This window comes from Terrapene carolina, unplaced genomic scaffold (genome assembly GCF_002925995.2).
Source record: "Terrapene carolina triunguis isolate 2854851 unplaced genomic scaffold, T_m_triunguis-2.0 Scaffold42, whole genome shotgun sequence".
In the NCBI taxonomy this organism is placed as follows: domain Eukaryota; kingdom Metazoa; phylum Chordata; order Testudines; family Emydidae; genus Terrapene; species Terrapene triunguis.
This window is the reverse complement of record NW_020664393.1, coordinates 64956894-64966267: the sequence shown is the minus strand read 5'-3', so window position 1 is coordinate 64966267 and position 9374 is coordinate 64956894.

Genomic DNA, 9374 nt, shown 5'->3' with positions numbered 1-9374 from the left:
GAAGCGTGCAGGTCATCATAGATGGCTTCGCCGCAATGGGATTCCCAAACTGCAGTGGGGCTATAGATGGAACTCACATCCCTATCCTGGGACCGGACCACCAAGCCAGTCAGTACATTAACCGAAAGGGCTACCTTTCAATGGTGCTGCAAGCACTGGTGGACCATAGGGGACGTTTTACCAACATCAACGTCGGATGGCCGGGCAAGGTTCATGATGCTTGTGTTTTCAGGAACTCTGGTCTGTTTAGACGGCTGCAGGAAGGTATTTACTTCCCGGACCACAAAATAACTGTTGGGGATGTGGAGATGCCTATAGTCATCCTCGGGGACCCAGCCTACCCACTAATGCCCTGGCTCATGAAGCCCTATACAGGCGCCCTGGACACTGAAAAAGAACTGTTCAACTACCGGCTGAGCAAGTGCAGAATGGTGGAGGAGTGTGCTTTTGGACGTCTCAAGGGGAGATGGAGAAGCTTACTGACTCGCTGTGATCTCAGCGAAACCAATATCCCCATTGTTATTGCAGCTTGCTGTGTGCTTCACAATCTCTGTGAGAGCAAGGGGGAGACCTTTATGGCGGGGTGGGAGGTTGAGGCAAATAGCCTGGCTGCTGATTACGCCCAGCCAGACAGCTGTGCGATTAGAAGAGCCCAGCGGGACGCGCTGTGCATCCGGGAGGCTTTGAAAGCTAGGTTCCTGAGTGAGCAGGGTAACCTGTGACTATTAAGTTTGTTTACAGAGAAGCTGAACCTGCCCCCGTTTCTTTACCCAGTGAATGTTCACTATCCTCTCCAGTTACATACACCCCCCCCCCTTCCAACACACATTTAAAAATAAAATCACTGGAAATTTGTTAATGAACACAGTTGTCTTTATTACTGTTTTCGCGGTAAAGTGTTGAAACTGGGACGCAGACTGTGGTGGGGAGCGGGTGTAGTGTAGTGATGCAAAGGACGCTTCTAAACTCAAGGAATGACAGGCTCCGCACTGGTGGACTGGTTGTTTCAACGGAGCCTGCCACCCCTCCTGTTCGGGACTGTGTGTGTGTGGGGGCTATGTGACTTTGTGGCAGGGGGAGGACGGTTACAGACCCCCTGCTGCGTGGCTCTGTGATCCAGGATAAGGACGGCTGCATAAGATCTCTAACCGCCCTCCCCCGCCACAAAGTCACATAGCGCGCGCCCCCCCACACACAACATGAAAACCACCTCCCAGACTAACCAGGGTGCCTAGTGACTGCAATGTGTGTGTGCCCTGCTGCTGAACCTGCCCCTGCGTCTGTACCCTGGTAAAGGTGACTGTCCTGTCCAATTACCAACCCCCTTCCCCCCCCTTCAAACAGACTCTCCTCAAAAAGAACATGATGGAAACAGTAATTAACAGGAACATATTTTTTATTAGCAACTACACAGTTAGGGGATGAAACTGGGACGGGGGCTTGGGTGAGGCAGGAAGGAAAGGACTTATCAAATTTTGGGGAATGACAGCCTTCTGCTCCTTGAGCAGTCTGCAGGGGTGGAGTGAGAGTTTTCACGGACTCTGCCGCCCCTCCTTCTTGGTACTTTTGGTGAGGGGGGTATGGGACTTTGTGGCGGGGGAGGGCGGTTAGAGAGAGACTGCAGCGGGGCTCTGTCCTCCTGCCTCGGGTCCTGCAGAACATCCACAAGGTGCCGGAGCGTGTCTGTTTGCGCCCTCATTAGTCCAAGCAGCGTTTGAGTCGCCTGCTGGTCTTCCTGCCGCCACCTCTCCTCCTGTTCAATGTGTGCTCGATGGATTTGGGACATGTTCTCCCTCCACTGGGTCTGCTGGGCTGCCTCGGCTCGGGAGCAGCCCATAAGTTCTGAGAACATGTCGTCCCATGTCCTTTTCTTTCTACGCCTACTCTGCGCCAGCCTCTGGGAGTGTGATGCCAGGGTAGGTCGGGAGACAGTCGCAGCTGTGGGATGGGAAAAAGGGGGTGAATTCCTCAGAAAGATAAATTTTGTTGTGAACAAAGAACATGCACAGCACCTATCACATGCGCACTCAGGACAAGGTCGAATTATCGGCCTTCGCATTCAGTGCCTGGGGTCTTGCAGTGCAGATCAGAGAAGTAGGGCAGGACAGCGGAATTTGGGTAGCAGGCCGACATGGTAAGCCGTAGACTTGTGGCTGCTTAAAACTTTAATAATAGCACTGGCCTCCTTTCATGGTCAAAGCAATGCTCCTAGCGTTGGCCAGTTCCTGCTGCCAGCAATCCGGCAAGCATGAACTCTGCCCCTGTCCCACCCCCTCGCGGCTGTCCCAGGGAAAGATCCCTGTATGCTGCCCCTCTCCCGCCTCCACTGCGTGGCTGTAAACCCCCGGTTACAGTTCTGTAAAGGAACAGGCAAGCAGTCCCAATACTAACATTCCCCTACCTAATTCAAAGCAGGTCACCATGAGCGACATCACTCTGAGGATTTCAGAGACCAAGAAAGAACGGATGCTTCGGGAAAGCCTGCAAAGACCAGGGCCGTATGCCGCCCTGCTCTGCAAGGCAATGATCCCGGAGTACTTGATGATCTCCTGGCGCGGAAACGTTTCCTACTACGGAGGACACAATAAGGCCGCTCTCCCAAGGAACCTCATGCAAAGGCTTTCCAATTACCTCCAGGAGAGCTTCATGGAGATGTCCCATGAGGATTTTAGCTCTATCCCCGGACATATAGACCAAATTTTACTGTAGCTGCACTGGCAAGGACTAAACAGTAGAGCGCCTAGGGCAAACCAATCATGATAAACCGGACATTGTTAGATTTTTTTTGCAGTAGTTGCACTGCCAAGGACTGAAACGTTAAGCACCTAGGGCAAACAAATCATGAAAAACCCACTGTTAATATGAATGTTCTGTTCAAAATAAATGTTTATATGTTTAAAACACTTACCGACTGATCCTTCCCCTGATTCTGGGTCAGGGTTAACGCCTGGGGACGGTTGGTAGGGGATCTCTGTGAGGGTGATGAAGAGATCCTGGCTGTCTGGGAAATCAGTGTTGTAAGCGCTGTCGACTGCCTCGTCCTCCTCATCTCTTTCCTCATCTTCCCCGTCCGCTAACATCTCCGAGGAAGCGGTCGTCGACAATATCCCATCGTCAGAGTCCACGGTCAGTGGTGGGGTAGTGGTGGCGGCCGCACCTAGGATGGAATGCAGTGCCTCGTAGAAACGGCATGTCTGGGGCTGGGATCTGGAGCGTCCGTTTGCCTCTTTGGTCTTCTGGTACCCTTGTCTCAGCTCCTTGATTTTCACGCGGCACTGCGTTGCATCCCGGCTGTATCCTCTCTCTGTCATGGCTTTTGAGATCTCGTAGATCTTTGAATTCCGTCTTTTCGATCGCAGCTCCAAAAGCACGGACTCCTCGCCCCACACAGCAATTAGATCCAAGACTTCCCGATCAGTCCAGGCTGGGGCCCTCTTTCTATTCTGAGATTGCATGGTCACCTCTGCTGGAGAGCTCTGCATCGTTGCCAGTGCTGCTGAGCTCGCCACGATGTCCAAACAGGAAGTGAGATTCAAACTGGCCAGACAGGAAAAGGAATTCAAATTTTCCCGGGGCATTTCCTGTGTGGCTGGTCATAGCACCCGAGCTCGGACTGCTGTCCAGAGTGTCAACAGAGTGGTGCACTGTGGGATAGCTCCCGGAGCTATTACCGTCGATTTCCATCCACACCTAGCCTAATTCGACATGGCCATGTCGAATTTAGCGCTACTCCCCTCGTTGGGGAGGAGTACAGAAGTCGAATTTAAGAGACCTCTATGTCGAACTAAATAGCTTCGTTGTGTGGACGGGTGCAGGGTTAATTCGATTTAACGCTGCTAAATTCGACATAACCTCCTAGTGTAGACCAGGCCTAAGGCTTGTATGTTAACTAATAACTTATAAGGATAAACCAGGCTTTCTGTTAACCAAAGTTTCTGGAATGGAACCCAAATGAAAACACTTATTGTGGACATCCACAGTTCAACAAAATTCACAACTGCTTTTTGTAAGGTCTAATCTGAAATCCCTCCCCAACCTAGTGTGGAAGCAGAGAAAGAACTGACAAGAAGGAACTGCAATGCATGACAGTTTGTTAACAAGAGTCAGGCTAACTGTAATCCTAATAACGCGAGATTTGTAGAAGCGAGGATTGTGTGAAGCGAGTGGGAAAGAACTGTGTGAGAAGTTGTTGCGACCTTGTGTAGATAATGTGTAGAAAATATTGTATGTAGGCTAGAGTCAAAACAAGTGAGAAATAAGATATCAAGATGGCCTATGTATAAACAAAATGCAGCTGTTGCTTGTTATTGTCTGTAATGAAAGGTATAAAGGTTTGCTGTAATTGTTTACCTGTAGAGAGACCTGCTTAGCTCTCTCCCTCTGTGCAATTGTGAGAGTTAATAAAGCATCTGACTTGCTGTACCCAAACGAATAGTGAGAACTCTGTTTTTCTCCGACAATTTGGGGGCTCGTCCGGGATGGCAACGCCCACAGAAGCACCGGCAGCTGCTACGGATCGTTCCCCTTCGAACCCCATGGCGCCACAATAGAGGTAAGAGACCTTTTGAAATCTCTATTGGGGTGTCGGAGGAGGACTGTCTGTGGGGCCGTCTGTCCCTGTTGGGCTCACGCCATCCGAACTTATTGACTGTGCAGCAAGGTCAGATGCTGAGCGGCTTAGGGGAATTGTTTGCCGCCCCCTGTATGCATATGCGAGGTGCATAGGTATGCACCGGTGTTGAGGGGTTGTTACCGCCTCAGGAGGGGTTTTTACCGCCTCGAGTGATGCATCGAGGTACTTGGGAATAGTACCTGGAGGTACTTGGGAATAGTACCTGGAATAAGGCCTTGGTGTGTGTGTGTGTGTGTGTGTGTGTGTACACCAGTGTGAATTGAGTGTTACCGGAAGACGCCCAGAGTACTCTGCGAAGTCTTTTGGCTCGTGACCAGAACTACTCTAACGCAAGCCCGGTAACTAGAGGATCTTTTAGGAGATCCGACCCACGGTAAGCTAACTTGGCCTGGCATCGTCCGGCGAGGAGGCTACCTGGGTCTAGGAGTGTGTGAACCCATCTTCCCTCCCCTTTTCCTCTCCGTGTGAGCCACTGACAGTCTGATCATCTCACTGGATGCAACAGAGTAAGCGGCGCCGTCTCTCTGAGACTAGCCGACGCTCTTTGCTGAAGGGAGGTGTAGGAGGGTCGTGGCCATCCTCGTTAGTCTCTCCTGTGTGAATACCCTGTAGGGAGAGATCCTTAGTTTATGTGCCGCTAGCGCGGACAGGGCATCCTCCTCCCTGTGTGTGTGATTGGAAAATGGGTGGGGGGCAGTCTAAGCATTCCCTTTCACCCCCTAAGGGTACCCCAGCTTATTTCATGTATGTACATTACGGTCCAACAACCTGCAGGTATTTAGATAATTGGAATCTTTACACGCGTGCAAATCCATCTAAACAATGCCCACTAGAAGGTACCTTCAATTTAGATAAACTTACATATCTCAGAGAAACCTTGGCTTCGCCAAAAGCCTCTAATAGGCAGTGGGAGCAATTTGTCTGTTGGTGGGAGGAAGCAACAAAGAGACTCCACGAGTCTCGGGTGCGGAGTCTAAAGGACTCCCAGGAAAAATTAAAAGCCCAAGTACACAATTTACAACTTAAATGTAAGGCACCCAGCTGTCTTCCTGCTCGAGCAATTCCTTCGGCTCCTCTTTATCCCCAATTAGTTAAGGCTGACCGTGAAGAGGAAACTGCTGAGGCCATTGTAGATTTTTTCAGTAACATTCAGCAGCAGCAGCCCGTGCCGCCGCCTCCTCCTCCCCCCCTGCCGGTTGTGCATGCTAACGAACCTCACCCGGCAGTGTCAGCTTCACCACCGCATGTATCAGCTACACAAATTGTTCTTTCTTCTCCTGTGAGAGAACCCTCCTCTTCACCACAAAGGGATGATTCTGATCTTCCCAGTAGCTCTCCTGACTCTGGTCCTGCTGAGGAGGGTACCCATTACTTTACTAGAAGCGTAACACAGACACTCCAGGCTCCTTTAGGAGAACTGCCCGGGACTGCAGGACAGTTGGTTACAGTGCATGCCCCGTGGTCACCAGGAGATTTGAGAAACTTGGTGAAGGAATTTCCCAATGTTAAGGAGGAGCCAGAAAAATTTAGAGACGAGCTCCGGACGGTGGTTCAGTGTTATAATCCATCTTGGGCAGACATTAATCAACTCTTACGGATGATTATGCCAGCCGAAGTTCGACAACGGCTTACCAGACAGGCAGCTTGGCCAGATGCTGACCCTGGAATTGACCGTGATTTAAGAGAGGCTAGGGACCGTCTCTTAAATTCTATTACGGAAGTCTGCCCTAAGAAGACAGATTGGACAAAGATTACCTACTGTAAACAGAATAAAGGAGAGTCCCCTGCTGATTATCTAGATAGACTGACTAAGGTTTTTGAACAACATTCGGGAATTGCTCAGCCAGCTGAAAATGCCAGAGAGGCAGTAGGGGCTGCTTTTGTTCAGGGACTCTTACCAAAGATTCAGCAGCAGTTAAGAACTATTTGTATTGGCTGGCAAACTAAACCCCTTTCTGAATTGGTGACAGTCGCCAATCATTGTACAGCTTGCATAGAGCAGAAGAAAGAGAATACTGAAACAAAACTTTTGGCCTTGCAATTAGAAACTTATCAAAACCAGGGCCGTGGGGGAATGAAGGGAGAACGAGAACGAGGTCGCGGGCGAGGAAGAGGGAAAGGTCCCTCGTATCCTGCCCAGTCCAGATACACTGCATGCTACTCTTGTGGCCAAGAAGGACAGTGGAGAAATGCGTGCCCAGCCCGATTATCTCAGAACCCTCCACCTCCTTTCCCAAATTCTGAAGCGTCTACTTTTACCCCACAAACTACCTCTTAGTAGGACAGCCTGAGGGAACGTAACTACATCATGAATCCTTTAATTCCCATTAATCAAGAAGGTCTCTATGTAAATTGTGAAATGGCAGGACAATCTGTTACTTGTCTTGTGGATACTGGAGCTAGTAGATCTGCTCTAAGATCCTCGGAGTTTCCCTCTGTTCCTTTGTCAACTTTGTCTGTAAATGCCGTTGGCATTTCAAATCAACCTGTTTCGCATCCTGTCACAAAACCCCTTGTGGTTTCACTAGGGCCCCTTGCTAACAAGCATGCATTTTTGCTCAGCCCCTCCTCTCCTGTGAATTTGCTGGGAAGGGATCTTTTGTGTAAATTAGGCTGTACTATCTATTGTACACCAGATGGCGTATTCTTACAAGTTCCTGATGAGAATACTAATCTAGTGTTGGCTACACTCCACATAGAGGAGCCAGCTAAATTACCAACAACTCTTAGCCCTGACCTTGTGCATTTGTTGTCACAAGTTCCCCCCCATCTCTGGTCTCGGCATGCAAATGAAGTGGGACAGATTCGGACTGCGTCGGTTAAGATTTTTGTTGATCCTTCTAAAGCTTTGCCAAGGGTTCCACAATACCCTCTGCGTCCTGAGGCAGAGGAAGGTATAGGCCCAGTAATGGAGTCTTTATTACAGCAGGGTATTATTGTTGCCACCACCAGTTCTTGTAATACTCTTATCTTTCCTGTAAAGAAGCCAGGAAAGAACACCTATCGGTTTGTTCAAGATCTCTGCGCGATTAATGCTGTTGTTTTGCCTTCTTTTCCCGTGGTTCCAAATCCAGCTACAATTCTTTCTTGTATTCCCCCTTCAGCCACCCACTTTACTGTTGTGGACCTTTGTTCAGCTTTCTTTCTATCCCCATTCACCCTGATAGTCAGTATCTGTTTGCCTTTACCTATAAAGGACGCCAGTACACCTGGACCCGGTTACCCCAAGGGTATACTGAGTCCCCATCCTTGTTTTCCCAGATCCTGAAGAAGGATCTGGATGATGTGGTTTTTCCAGGTAAATCAGTGCTTATACAGTATGTGGATGATCTTTTGCTGGCATCCCTTTCTTTTGAATCTTGTAAAGCTGATACTTTGATTCTTTTGACTGCTTTAGCTGCTAAGGGTCATAAGGCATCCCAGGAAAAACTACAGCTGTGTCAGCCCAGGGTTCATTACCTTGGTCATGATATTTCCCCTGGCACCTGTCATTTATCAGATTCTCGTATTTCAGCTATTCTAAATATGCCTAGGCCTGGTACTATTTCTCAAATGCGTACTTTTCTTGGCATGACTGGGTACTGTAGACAGTGGATTTTAGGCTATGCAACAATGATTAAACCCTTACAGGATCTGACTAAGTCAGGTACTCCTGAGCCTCTTCCTTGGTCTCCAGAGGCTGAATGAGCTTTTGTTGCTATCAAGCAAACCTGTCCAGTGCACCGGCCCTGGGACTTCCTGATTATGCTAAACCATTTACTCTTTTCTGTCATGAGCGTAATGGGTTTGCTTTGGCTGTATTAACGCAAAAGCACGGAGATAAACACCGTCCCATTGCTTATTACAGTACTGCCCTAGACGCTGTGGCAGCTGGGTTTCCCCCTTGCCTGCGTGCTGTGGCTGCAGCGGCCCTTGCTGTTCAAGTATCCGAATCGATTGTCTTAGGATCTCCTTTGATTGTTGCTGTCCCTCACGCTGTGGCTGCACTCTTGTTAAAATCTAAGACACAGCATTTATCCAGTTCTCGTCTTACAAAATATGAGCTTGTCTTGTTGTCTTTGTCTCATATTACTTTGGCTCGTTGCCCCGTTCTAAATCCTGCCTCCTTGTTGCCTGGCCAGAGGACGGAGGCCCACATGACTGTGTGTCTGTAACGTCGGTCCTGTCCCGTCCAAGAGATGATTTGCTAGATGTGCCTTTGCAAAATCCTGATCTTATTTACTTTGTGGATGGTTCGTGCTTGCGAGATTCTAAGGGTAAATTGGTTGCTGGTTATGCTGTGTGCTCTGCCTATGCTGTTATTGAAAGTGCTTTTCTTCCTTCTGTGTTTTCTTCTCAAGTGGCCGAACTTGTGGCTTTAACTCGAGCCTATATTCTAGCTCAGGATCAAGCAGTTACAATTTATACAGACTCTCGTTATGCTTTTGGAGTGGTACATGATTATGGTTTGCTCTGGAAGTATAGAGGTTTTCTTACATCCACTGGTTGTCCTATTAAGAATAGTCTGTATGTATCTGCTCTTCTGGATGCCCTTTTATTGCCCAAAGCTATAGCTGTTGTTAAATGACCACCAGACCCCTCATGATGAAGTTACCCGTGGAAATGCTTTGGCAGACTCTGCAGCCAAAGCAGCGGCCCTTTCTGCACCTCAGGCTGAATATACTTGTGCTTTGATTGAGCAGCCTCCACTAGCCTCCCTTGAGGATCTGGCCAAGATCCAGGAAGCAGTACCAGAAGCTGA